The sequence below is a fragment of the Rhinatrema bivittatum genome, chromosome 5, assembly GCF_901001135.1.
Source record: "Rhinatrema bivittatum chromosome 5, aRhiBiv1.1, whole genome shotgun sequence".
NCBI lineage: Eukaryota > Metazoa > Chordata > Amphibia > Gymnophiona > Rhinatrematidae > Rhinatrema > Rhinatrema bivittatum.
Genome location: NC_042619.1, coordinates 370,040,522 through 370,053,639, shown reverse-complemented (window position 1 = coordinate 370,053,639; position 13,118 = coordinate 370,040,522). Strand labels below are relative to the sequence as shown.

The 13,118-nt window shown below is 41.4% G+C and overlaps 1 long non-coding RNA gene across 1 annotated transcript in view; it reads left to right on the top strand.

Moving 5' to 3' along the window:
- The first annotated feature begins 1,639 nt into the window (after positions 1-1,639).
- Positions 1,640-13,118, top strand: part of LOC115093087 — a 100,491-nt gene continuing 89,012 nt past the window's right edge. Inside the window, exon 1 of the long non-coding RNA XR_003857166.1 lies at positions 1,640-1,713. This is a non-coding gene — a long non-coding RNA (uncharacterized LOC115093087). The remainder of the gene's footprint in view (positions 1,714-13,118) is intronic.

Here is a 13,118-nt window from a genome sequence, read left to right as displayed (position 1 = left end):
TTGGCTCCTCTCCTAAATTGTGGACTAATGGAGTACAAGAGACTATTTGAATTATTCCTTTTCTTTTGATAATAGATTAGTTTCTCCTTCTATATTGTCCTCAAACATTTTCTTGGGTGTAAACTTTGAAAATGGTATAAATAACAAAAAATGAGGTAAGCTTAATGGTACTTAATTGTTGGAATCAACATTTGAATCATCTGTTGTACAGGATTCAAATAATAGAAAGTCTAAAAAGAATTCCTTAGCGTGGTGGATCTAGGACATAGATCTTCTTTGCAACCTACTTTTCCATCTGCCTTGAGTTTAGAAGGTGATTACGACAGATGCTTTTAGACAAGAATGGGAAACATGTATACACACTATGTACCCAAGGAATTTGGGCATTTTGGGAAGCAAAACTCTATATCATCGTATTAGCGCTAACAGCAATGTTCAAAGCGCTGAGGGACTTGGAGCCATAGATTAAAAAAAAAAAGAAAATCCAACAATCCAGTTCATACAGATAATCAAGTACCAGTGTTTTATATAAGCATATAAGGAGGAACAGGTTCTGCAATTCTATGCAGACTGGCCCTCAAGATAGGGGATTGGGCCATTTCAAGAAACATACAGTTAATAGTGTATATCTCGGTGGGAAAGACAACATATTAGCAGATATTCTAAGTTAAAACACAAAGAGTGGAAATGCTCAGAGTCTGTTTTAACTAAATATCTTTGCTAATCAACTGAACACAGTATCAGAAGAAAATGCGCAAAAAGATCTAATCTGCTGCCTCTCGCCTCGCAATGGGCCTCACTGAATTACCATTTCAGTTGTTTACCAAGCTAATAAAAACTCTCTAATAGTTACCCCCAAATGAAAAAAAATCAAATAGTTTTTACTTATCTTTCTTATTCCATAATTGTAACACTGTCATGTTATGTAGAAAATAAAAAATGTAATGTAGAGAAAACTACATAGGACCATATACATTTGTCTGTAGACCCTGATAAAGGCCCATGTTTCGGCGACCCACTGTCGCCTAATTCAAGGGTTACACATTCTTAAACTGGTGTTCGCAATGTCTCAATATGGTGTAGATGCTTAAAAAAGGAGCGTCTGTTCCATATTGAGACATTGTCAACACCAATTTAAGAATATTTAACCCTTGAAGCAGGAGATAGTGGGTTGCTGAAACATTGGCTTTTGCTGGGGTCTACAGATTAACGCAAGATTTTATAGACAAATACGTATGGTCCTATATTTTCTCTACATTACATTTTTGACTTTCTATATAACTTGACAGCAGTTATGAATCAATTATGGAATAAGCAGGATAAGTAAAAACTATTTGGTGATTTTAAAAAATGTTTTTAGATAACTATTAGAGATTTTATTAGCTTGGTAGACAACTGAACCGATTTTGAAAATTGCATTCAACTTCAAAACCATGAGATCTGTAGTAGTGACTAGAAATCATGTACCTAGCTATTGATATAGTGCTAAAAACCATATATTTCTGCTGTCATTAGCAAATTATCATGCAACACTTTGAATATGCCGTTCTTTGTATGCAGTTATAAAACTAAATTAGCTAATTTTTATGAGATTCACTATATTTTATCAAAAACTATAATTTGTTTGTTTTCTAAAAGGGTATCCTCCAAAGGCAGTTGAGAAAGAGAGAAAATTGCTCAGAATGGAAAGGAAATGGGCTAGATTGACAAGAGGTAAATATATAACACATTTCTTAGTAATACAGGAAGGTGGGCATAATTTTCTGTTAGGAAGCATAGTATCATATTTATTAAGCATTAATGTTTTACAGGAGTAATTAATTTACTATCATTTAATTTGAGTATAGAGCTGGAGAAAGATTAGTTTTCTTTGATTTATTGCACTTCAGAAGACATCTTTACACAGTCTTGAACAATAAGAGATATGTGGTGGCAAGTGAAAGTAAAAAAAAATCTGCAAGAAAACTTGTAACATTCATGTTTGCGATTACTACTTTTTTAGCCTCTTTGATATACTCACTGATTAGACCCTAAAAAATAAAATTAAGAATTGGGCAAATAAATGTAGATTTTTCACTTCCAAAAATTGCAAGAAGTTAAAGCATTGGACAAAAGATGCAGTTCTTGAAATTGTACAAGTAAACTCATTTGCAGGCACTTTGTATTTTTTTTTTCTTTTTTAACCAATTATCAAATTTGTCCCATAGTGGCAAAAGTTGTGTGCATCTTGTTTAAACATTTTAGACCATATTTTCAAGGAATATTGTAGTAGACCTATAACGGGGGAAGTAAAAATAAATCATCTTAAATTGATATGACCAGTGTACTGTATATACAGCGAGGACAGATCAGAGTTCATGCATTGGTTGCCTTTTAAAAAAAAATCCACCCAGCCTTTTTGTTTTCGTATCCCAATAAATTTGAAAATGAAAATGTCAAGGCGTGGAGCTAGGCCAAACTCATGGGCTTTACTCTAAGAGCCACTACATTCCTGGCAGGAAGAGAATTTGGGCAGACAGACTCCATCACCTGGAACCTCAAAAGTTCCACAAATGTTGACTGAGGTCATATTGTAAATCTTCATAGAATGCTGCAAATTCTCCAAACTAAAAGTTCCTTTAAAGATGTGACCTTACCATAAAGAAATGAAATATAGTTTGCAAGCCTGGAAAACAGATTTTCACTGTTGTCTACTACAGTGGTTCTCAACCTTTTTCCCATCGTGACACACCTGACAGGCCACGCTCACATGTGTGACACACTGCTCATTACAATTCACGGCGGAAATAAAAAGTAAAGGTCTGGTAATTATTTTTATTGTTTAAAATGACACAAGGAAAAGATACGTATTCTGTCTGAACAGAAATTACATAAATAGTAAACTTCCCACACCAAAACAGCACCAATTTCCAGCACTTAACAGTAACCACCTTACCTAAAAAAGGCAACACTGAAAATACTACACCAGGCCTTAAGACACCAATACACCTCCTATTAGGAAAACGGACCAAGCCAGGCTGCTATAGAGCCCTACACAGAAAATACATGCCAGCAGAAAACCTCACCTGAATCACATGTGCTGACCCTCACTTAACAAAGAATAAAGAGACCAAAATGCATAACTAGAAGCATGCAGACAAAAACTGAATTGGAAACTGCAACAAGCCAGAGTCTCTGTATGCAGTGTAATAAAGGAAAAAAGAAACATCACCCATCCTTATAAAACAAATCAAGAAATATAAAATCAGTAGCAGTAAACCATACTAACAAAAAGAACAGGTTATTTCAAAACACTGATGAGTGGAATATCTAATAATTAAAAACTCATAAAAAAATTTCTAGATGCCAATAAAATATTTCAAAATAGCAGACACAAAGACACAGTAATGAAAAATAAGGATACAAAAATGTTTTTGCTCTGCATACCTGGGAACATTTGATATCCAGGTCTCCTGAGATTGTTTTGAATTAGCAGGAGGAGGGGTGGTTTGCTTGGAACTTTCTCCTCTCTCTGTCACATACCAGCGCGCTCTCTCACACTGGCTCTCAATTACACACCTATACACACATGCTCTCAGTCACTCACATATACACATGCTTTTTCTCTCACTTATATAGGCTCTTAATTACACATTTACACACATGCTATCTATTTTTTCAGACTTACACACACAGGCTTTCAATCACACACATACATGCTGTCTTTTTCTCTCACACACAGACTCTCATTCTCATGCTTACAAACATGCTCTCTCTCTTTCTCTCATTTACACACAGTCTCCCAATCACATACTCACATGCTCCCTCACCTAAACCAGCTCTCAATCACACACAGACACACATGCTCTCTCTCTTACTTATACACACAGGCTCTTAATCATACATACACATGATCTCTCTCACACACAAAGGATCTTAATCATACACACATACTCTTTCACGCAAACAGGTTTTCAATCACAAACCTACACATACAGGTTCCCAGTCGTAAATTTACATTCATGCTCTCTCTCACAGGCAGGCTCTCAATCACAGACATACTCTCTTTCACATAACCAGGCTCGCAATCATTCACAAACTCTTTCACATAATCAGGCTCTCAATCACACACATACATGCTATCTCTCTCACACACACAGGATCTCAAACACACATGCTTGCTTGCTCATTCACTCTCTCTCCTTCTCTCCCTCCCTGGAACTAGCGGCAGCAGCAGCCTCCTCCCAACCCTAACCTCCATTTTCAGCCCTCGCACGGAGAAAGGAGCCCCATGGGCCGCGGGGGTTGACGTTCTTCATCTTCTTTCTATGAGCCGCGCTGCTCATTCCTCCGGCCGTGTCTCTCTTCTGTTCTTCGGGCTGATGCTGACCAAACTCGCATGGTCTCTTCTTCCCGCGCACGCACCCGATGCTCACCACTTCCTCTTCCGGGCCGCGGGGGTGGGGCGGGAAGAAGAGACCATGCCAGTGCCGCTGACGCCACCTGATTTGCTGCGTTCCGCCCAGGCTGACAGCAATTTAAGTCCGGGCAGAGGAGGACCGGGGGAGCAGCTGGGTCAGCGGGGGACCGGGAAGTTCTTGGCGACACACTGGCTGAGAACCACTGGTCTACTAGTCCTAATTTATTTTTATTGTATTACACCTAATCATCATTATGGCCTCAGGGTGGACAGACTGCAAGATGTCTGTATACTGGGGACTGCTGGGGGTCCATGAATGCTTTAGCGCATATGTGCTCCTCACTAGTTACTAACCACTAAATTAGAAAATAAAAGAAAAATCAGGATCTGGTCCCTACTCCTCCCCTGTCCACCAAACCTGCTTCAGCCACAACTACTCCAGGACCCTCCCCACATCACAATCTCAGCCTCTACCCCTTTGTTTATTCTGTAGTCTTCCTGAAGCAGGAGCCATTTCCTGTCACTCTTGTCTCACTCCTCTGCTTTTGTAAAATGGCTACTATCGAAGCAGAGCTCAGCACCATTGTGTTGGTTGATTTCCATACAACATAATGGTGCTATTCCAGGATTGGCCAGCCAATTTGCATAGCTGGAGGAGTGATACAGGAATTGACAGAGAATGGTCCTACTCCCAGAAGAGCCACGAAGCCGCGATGATATGGAGAGAGGCGGTGGGGGGGGGGGAGTGCTATATGGCTGAAATGGATTTGGCGAGCAGGGGGAGGAGTTTCTTTAGTTTCCTTGTTTTTTTCAGGTTTTTTATTAATGTTTATTTTGGGGAATTGGAGGGGAATTGGGAGTGTGCTGTGACTGGACTGGTGAGGGGGGAGTTGGGGGTGCGGTGGACATTGGTCCAGGCTGTGGAAGGGGGGGGGGGGTCAGAGTCTGCTGCAGTTGGGTTAGGGAGGATCAGAAGTGTGCTGAGGTCAGGCTGGGGAAATGGGATTAGAGTATGCTGGGGATGTGCTGCTGAGTGGGAAAGGAAGTGCTGGAGTTGGGCTGGGTAGGCCAGTGTGTACTGGGACTGGATCTGTGAGGGGATTAAGGACTGCTGTGGTAGAGCTGGGGAGAGGGATTAGAGTGCACTGGAGAGTCTGCGTGAAATGGAAGGAGCTGCTGGGGTAGGGCCCAGGAGGATGGAGGGGAGAATACTATGGTTGGATTGGGGAGGACAACAGTGAATTGGGGCCTCTGAGGAATTTCAGTGGGTTTAGCTAGTTTTACAATATTTTATGAATAAAATAAAAATAGTTTTCAATGCTCTACAAAATTTTTATTCCTTTTCCTTCTGCTCCAGTAGTTCAGAACACATGGGTTTAGTCCCTCATCCAGCAGTTGGAGACGGTTCTTTTTGTTTTTTTGATATCTTTAATATATATGACATGTATAGAACCAGTATAGCCAGTATTCTCTTCTCAAGCACAACCATATTTAATGAATATGAGAGATTGAGGGGTGTGTTGTTTTATTGTAAGCTACTATAGTCTTATCGTATTATCGGTAAGCTGATTTACTACTTTGACCAAGCTCTTGAATTTTAATAAGACTTGCAAAGAACTGAGCCGTTTACAGATAGAGAGCTCCCTACCGCTTTAAAGGAGGCACTTTTATTTAAGGGAAGTATTTTAAAGGAGGCACTCTTATTTAAGGGAAGAATTTTAAAGGAGGCACTCTTATTTAAGGGAAGTATTTTAAAAATTAAGAGGTAAGGCAAAGCTTTGAAATCTTTCCTGGATAATCCATTTCTTGGTAATTTTAAAGCTTACCATGGCTGAAAAGTCACACCGTTGCTCTGCCTGCGGCAGTAAGGGCTCCACAGCTGATGGTTCCTAGTGTACTGCTTGCCACTGAGAAAAATGAGGCAACAAAACCAGCTCAGTCTTCAGAAGAAACGGGTATCTAAGCCTGGTGCTGCCTCTAAAAATCAAGCAGTACATCCCACTGCTGTTTCTTGTGATCTTGGGCAAGTCCTTTCACTCTCCATTGTCTCATGTACAAAACTTAGATTGTACATGAGGTGTGTGGCACTTTATGTCCGGGAGGGTATAGAATCCAACAGGATAAAGATCATACAAGAGACTAAATACTTAGTAGAATCTATATGGGTAGAAATCCCATGTACGTTGGGTAAGAATATAGTTATAGGAGTATACTACCGTCCACCTGGACAAAATGGTCAGACAGATGATGAAATGCTAAGAGAACTCGGGGAAGCTCACTAATTTGGCAGTGCGATAATAATAGGAGATTTCAATTACTCCAATATTGACTGGGTAAATGTAACATCAGGACTTACTAGAGATATAAAGTTCCTGGATGTAATAAAAGACTGCTTCATGGAGCAATTGGTTCAGGAACCAATGAGAGAGAGAGCTATTTTAGATTTACTTCCTATTAGAACGCAGGATTTGGTGAGAGAGTTAATGGTGGACAGAGCAGGGGAGGCAAGATGGCCACCGAGTAGAAAGCTGCATCAGGTCTCTCGCTTTCCTTTTTCAAGTTAGCTCAATATGCCGCACACTAAGAGGAAGGGGAGATTGAGGAATGAGTGTCAATTCACCCTCTATTGATTTCCCGGCAGCCCCACATCGAGGTTGTTTTTGCAGGAGCTGCAACGTCGTCGCTGGAGAGTTTGGTCACTGGGGGGGGGGAAGCAACGGAGTATATGCAGTCCTCTCTGACCTATGACATCACCTTGAGTCCCAGGGAGCCGAACAAGCCTGCTCCCCCAGGAAGAGCTGGCATGCTTCCTCTCGCCTCGGAGGCTGTGGAACCCCCCCTCGCATTGTTTCAGGGTGAGATCGGACCAAACGGCAGGAGCGAGAGCCTGAGGGAGATTCAGGGATCTCGAAGAGAGAGAGGAACGAGCCCAGGAGGAGGCACCGGAGGGTTCAGAATCAGACTCCCTGCTGGAAGAACATCGTGCAGCAGGGACGACTTAATCGCAAGGCATTGGGGTGAGCATGAGCACTAATGTTGAATCAGGAGAAGGCCAACCTAATGCTCTAACTCAGGGGTTGGGAACCTTTTTGGCTGAGAGAGCCATGAACGCCACATATTTTAAAATGTAATTCCGTGAGAGCCATACAAGACCTACCAAATTAATTTACTACAACCCCTTACTCTCCTGATGCCCCCCCAAAACCTGCCAAATTAATTTACTACAACCCCCCACCCTCCTGACCCCCCCCCAAGACCTCCAAAAATTAATTTACTACAATCCCCCACCCTCCTGACCCCCCCAAGACCTGCCAAAAGTCCTTGGTGGTCCAGCGGGGGTCCAGGGCTCACAGACAAATCTTTAATAAAAAAGTAAAAATCTAACAAAACCCCCCACCCTCCTGACCCCCCCAAGACCTCCAAAATTAATTTACTACAATCCCCTACCCTCCTGACCCCCCCAAGACCTGCCAAAAGTCCCTGGTGGTCCAGTGGGGGTCCAGGAGAGGTCCGAGAGCGATCTCCTGGACTTGGGCTGTCGGCTGCCAGTAGTCAAAATGGCGCCGACGGCCCTTTGCCCTCACTATGTCACTGGGGTCGACCAATGGCAGCAGTAGCCCCTGTGACATAGTGAGCGCAAAGGGACGTCGACGCCATTTTGATTACTGGCAGCCGACGGCCCTTTGCCCTTACTATGTCACAGGGGCTACCGCCGCCATTGGTCGACCCCAGTGGCATAGTGAGGGCAAAGGGCTGTCGGCACCATTTTGACTACTGGCAGCCGACAGCCCAAGTCCAGGAGATTGCTCCCGGACCGCTCCTGGACTCCCGCTGGACCTCCAGGGACTTTTGGCAGGTCTTGGGGAGGGGGTCAGGAGGGTGGGGGGTTGTAGTAAATTAATTTTGGAGGTCTTGGGGGGCGTCAGGACGGTGGGGGGTTTTGTTAAGATTTTTACTTTTTTATTACAGATTTGTCTGCGAGCCAGCTGCAGCCATCAAAAGAGCCACATCTGGCTCGTGAGCCATAGGTTCCCGACGCCTGCTCTAACTACAGGTTTTAATTTACCACGACCTGAAATAATAACTTTAGAGGGAATCTGAACAGCACTGAAATCAATTGAATCCTCAATATCTGTCTCAAGTAACGGAAACCAAAAAAAAAAGCAATCTGTTTTAAATAATAATTTGATTTCTACTTTTTTTTTAAATTTTCTCTTTATTGTATTTTTAATCAATTAACAAAAGCATTATTACACGCCTTAAATTTAGGCAAGGCTTTACAAATTTTTCAGCCACAAGGAGATCAAACATTATATTATCAAAACACAATTTTAAAATTTGTTTTCACACTATCTTTAACAAGAAATAATCATAGTTCTATAATTTCTATCTCACATCTCCTTGCCTAATTACTATGCAATAGGGAGAACAAAACTTTAAATTTGGAGCAATTTTCCTTTTAGACAAATACTACCAAGAAAAAAGAGTAGCAGAGTTATTTAAATAATGCCGGTATTGTTAGACGGAACAGCTCCTTCTTCACTCCTTGAATTCAGAAAAAGTGAAAGTTGGTCAGGCTCAGTAAATACAAACCTATCATTTCCTATATTTAGTATACATTTACAAGGATACTTTATCGTTATTTTCGCACCTGTTTGGCGAGCTCTAGTACATAATGAGAGATTTTTTTCTACACAATTGCGTTGCTCTAATAATGTCTGGATATATCCAGTTTCCCCCTAAGTAGACCTTAGATCTATTACGAAAGAAACTCTTTAGAACCATGTCTCTTTCAGCAAGTATAAAAAATTTAACCAGTAGAACACCTCTTTTTTCAATTTGCTCCTCTTGGGTAGTCTCAAGAAATCCAGACAGATTTTCAAGTGGGGAAAATGACTCTGGACGCTCCCTTCGATCTTCATTAACCTCTATCTCTCCTCCACTTCTCTGTTCTGTCCCAAATAGAAAGTAAGCTTTCAAAATCGTAGGCAGTTAACCACTGGAGAAATTCAATATTTCCTGGAAATATTTTTTAAGTTGTTCCTTAGGGTATATTAATTTGCATTTAGGAAAATTAATTATTCTCAGATTATTGTATCTGAGATTATTTTCCAGGTTTTCCAGTCTCTTATATAGTCTAGAGTCCCCCTGAATCAGGCCTGTTTGTATTTCTTTTATCTGGTGTATTTGGGTATCCATTTCTTGAATTTTAGTGGTATTTGCAAGAACAACCGGGTTCACCAGATTAAATTGTTCTTGGGAAACCTTTATGGCTGTCGTCAAAGAAATAATTGCATTCTCCAATGTAGATATTCCATTCCATAAAGCTTCTAAAGTAACTATTTCAGGCTTTTCAAAAAAGTTTTAATTCTGGTAAATTTACCGGTGTGATCCGCGATGTACTCTTCAGGACTCTCTGCTCCGTTTGTCTCCTTCCCTGAGTGGTTACAGATGGCAGCAAACTGCCCATGCTGCTCATTGCCTCGATGTTCAGTTCCCTTAAGGTGGCTAAGGACCCCTCACCTTGTGTCTGCCCTGTTGCGCCTGCCACACGAAAGCCCACCTCGAGCGCTTCCTCCACTCGGTGCAACTTCGGCAACGAGGGTTCCACCGGCTCGTGCATTCCAACGTAGGCAAGGGGGAAGGAGTCTCCAGTGCTCCAGGGCTTAAAGATGTTTCACCGTAGAGCATGGAGGTTTGCTCCTCCTCTTGTGCTGCAGCTGACACTCCTGGAGAATCGCCTGCTGCGGAGAAACTCCCGAATCTTCGTTTGCCCTGGGGTAGGTTTAAGGGGGGGTCAAGGTTCCCTCCTTTACCTTCCCCTTTCTTTTAGTATGAGGCATTTGTAAGTATTGGCAATAGAAAAAACAAAGACTGCTTGAGAGCTCATCTAAATGTGTCCTCTCTTGGCGACACCATTTTGTTCTCCTGATTTCTACTTTTAACAAGAAAGAAGAATTAGAAAATAGGACTACCACTATTGATACTATTCAACAGAAACTGCTTCAATCTGAGATAATTGGCAACAAAAGATTAGTAAATTTAGGGGTGGGTTTTAAAACCCCTGCGCGCGCCGGCGCGCCTATTTTACATAGGCCGCCGGCGCGCGTAAAGCCCCGGGACGCGCGTAAGTCCCGGGGCTTTCGAAACGGGGAGGGAGGGGGTGTGTCCGGGGGGCGGGCCCGGGGGCTGGCGCCATGCCCCCGGGCCCGGAGGACGGAGGACGGAGGACGGAGCGGGGCTGCCGGTGACGCGCGCAAAGGTAAGGGGGGGTTTAGATAGGGCCGGGGGGGTGGGTTAGGTAGGGGAAGGGAGGGGAAGGTGGGGGGAGGGCGAAAAAAAGTTCCCTCCGAGGCCGCTCCGAAATCGGAGCGGCCTCGGAGGGAACAGGCAGGCTGCGCTGGGCTCGGCGTGCGCAGGTTGCACAAATGTGCACCCCCTTGCGCGCGCCAACCCCGGATTTTATAAGATACTCGCGGCTACGCGCATATCTTATAAAATCTGGTGTACTTTTGTTCGCGCCAGTGGCGCGAACAAAAGTACCCGCACGCGTAGTGTTTGAAAATCCGCCCCATAGAGAATGCACTTAGAGCACATAGTCTTAGAGTCTTAAATTTTCCGGTAATAAGAATGATTTCCCCTCTTGAGTTGTTTAAAATATATATGCAACAAATATTAAAAATAACTGACTCAGCTATGCTGGTAATTATTAAAGCCTCTTATTTATAGCAAGCAGGCCATGTAAAAGAAGAGGCAGCCGTGAGACAGACACCATCATTGGACATATCACAGATATTGGAGATTAATCAAAGAAGACCTTTTCTAGTTTCTTTTGCCTTTTTGTTGTTTCACAGTGATATACTAAGACTTTTCTTCAGGAGCAGACAATCTTTGTTCTATGGTCATCAAATCTGGATTTATCCAGATGTGATTAAGACTACTCAAATACGTCGAAATAGATTTTCTTATAATGCAACCTGAAATACTTCAATTAGGAGCCCGATATATTCTAAGATATCCGTGTAAATGCTACGTAAGATATTTGAATGTTAATTATGTTTCATGAGCCTGAACAACTTAGAGCATTTTTGGTTGCGTGTACCCGAGATGGATCCACTAGTGGTTTGGCATAAGCAAATATGATGTATAACTACTCGACGTAACTTGTTTTTCCTTTTCTTTATTGAATTGCCTTTATGACGCTCTTATTTCTGCCTCGCCATGTTTCTTATATTTTAGATGCAGATAATTCTTAATATATATATATATATATATATATATATATATATATATATATATTTATTATTTTTATATACCGACATTCATCTCAATTGAGATATCACACCGGTTTACATTCAGGTACTGTAGGTATTTCTCTATCCCCAGAGGGCTTACAATCTAAGTTTTTGTACCTGGTTTATATTAATATTCCATATACTTTGATATTTTTCTTTGTAAATGCTTCAAATTTTCTGTACAAGATTGTATTCTTGGGTGAAAATAAAGAATTAAAAAAAAAAAAGAAGTAACAGTGGTGGGGCCACTTTGCAATAGTGATCATAACATGATCAAATGTAAATTAATAACTGGAAGGTGGGCAATAAGTAAATATACAGCTCTAACACTAAATTTTCAAAAGGGAAACTTTGATAAAATGAGGAAAATAGTTATGAAAAAACTGAGAGGTCCAGCTGCAAAGGTTCAACAGGCAAGGACATTTTTTAAAAATACAATCCTCGACGCACAGTCCAGATGTATTCCACGCATTAAGAAAGGGGAAGGAAGGCAAAACGATTAGGTTAAAAGGTGAGGTGAAAGAGGCTATTTTAGCCAAAAAGAATCCTTCAAAAATTGGAAGAAGGATCCATCTGAAGAAAATAGGATAGAGCGTAAGCATTGTCAAGTTAATAGTAAAACATTGGTAAGGCAGGCTAAGAGAGAATTTGAAATAAAGTTGGCTGTAGAGGCAAAAACTCATAATAAAAACTTTAAAAAATATATCCAAAGCAGGAAACCTGTGAGGGATTAGGTTGGACGTTTAGATGACTGAGGGGCTAAACAGGCTGTTAAAGAAGGTAAGGCCATTGCAGAAAGACTAAATGAATTCTTTGCTTCTGTGTTTACTAATGAGGATGTTGGGGAGATACTGGTTCTGGAGATGATTTTCAAGGGTGATGAGTTAAATAAACTGAAGCTGGACGATGTAGTAGGCCAGATTGACAAACTAAAGAGTAGTAATCACCTGGACCAAATGGTATGCACCCCAGGATTCTAAAGGAACTAAAAAATGACATTTCAGATCTATTATTTAAATTTGTAACCTATCACTAAAATTATCCATTGTACCTGAAGACTGGAGAATGGCCAGTGTAACCCCAGTATTTAAAAAAGGCTCCAGGGAAGATCTGGGAAACTATAGACCAGTAAGCCTGACTTCAGTGCTGAATAGTAGAAAGTATTCTAATGATCAAAATCACAAGAGCATATAGAAAGGCATGGTTTAATGGAACACAGTCACCATAGATTTATCCAAGGCAAGTCTTGCCTCATAAATCTGCTTCATTTTTTTAAAGGGGTTAATAAACATGGGGAAAAGTGAACCAGTAGATGTAGTGTATTTGGATTTTCAGAAGGTGTTTGACAAAGTCCATGAGATGCTTCTAAGAAATCTAAGAAGTCATGGGATAGGAGGCAGGTTGCTTTCGTGGATTAGAAACTC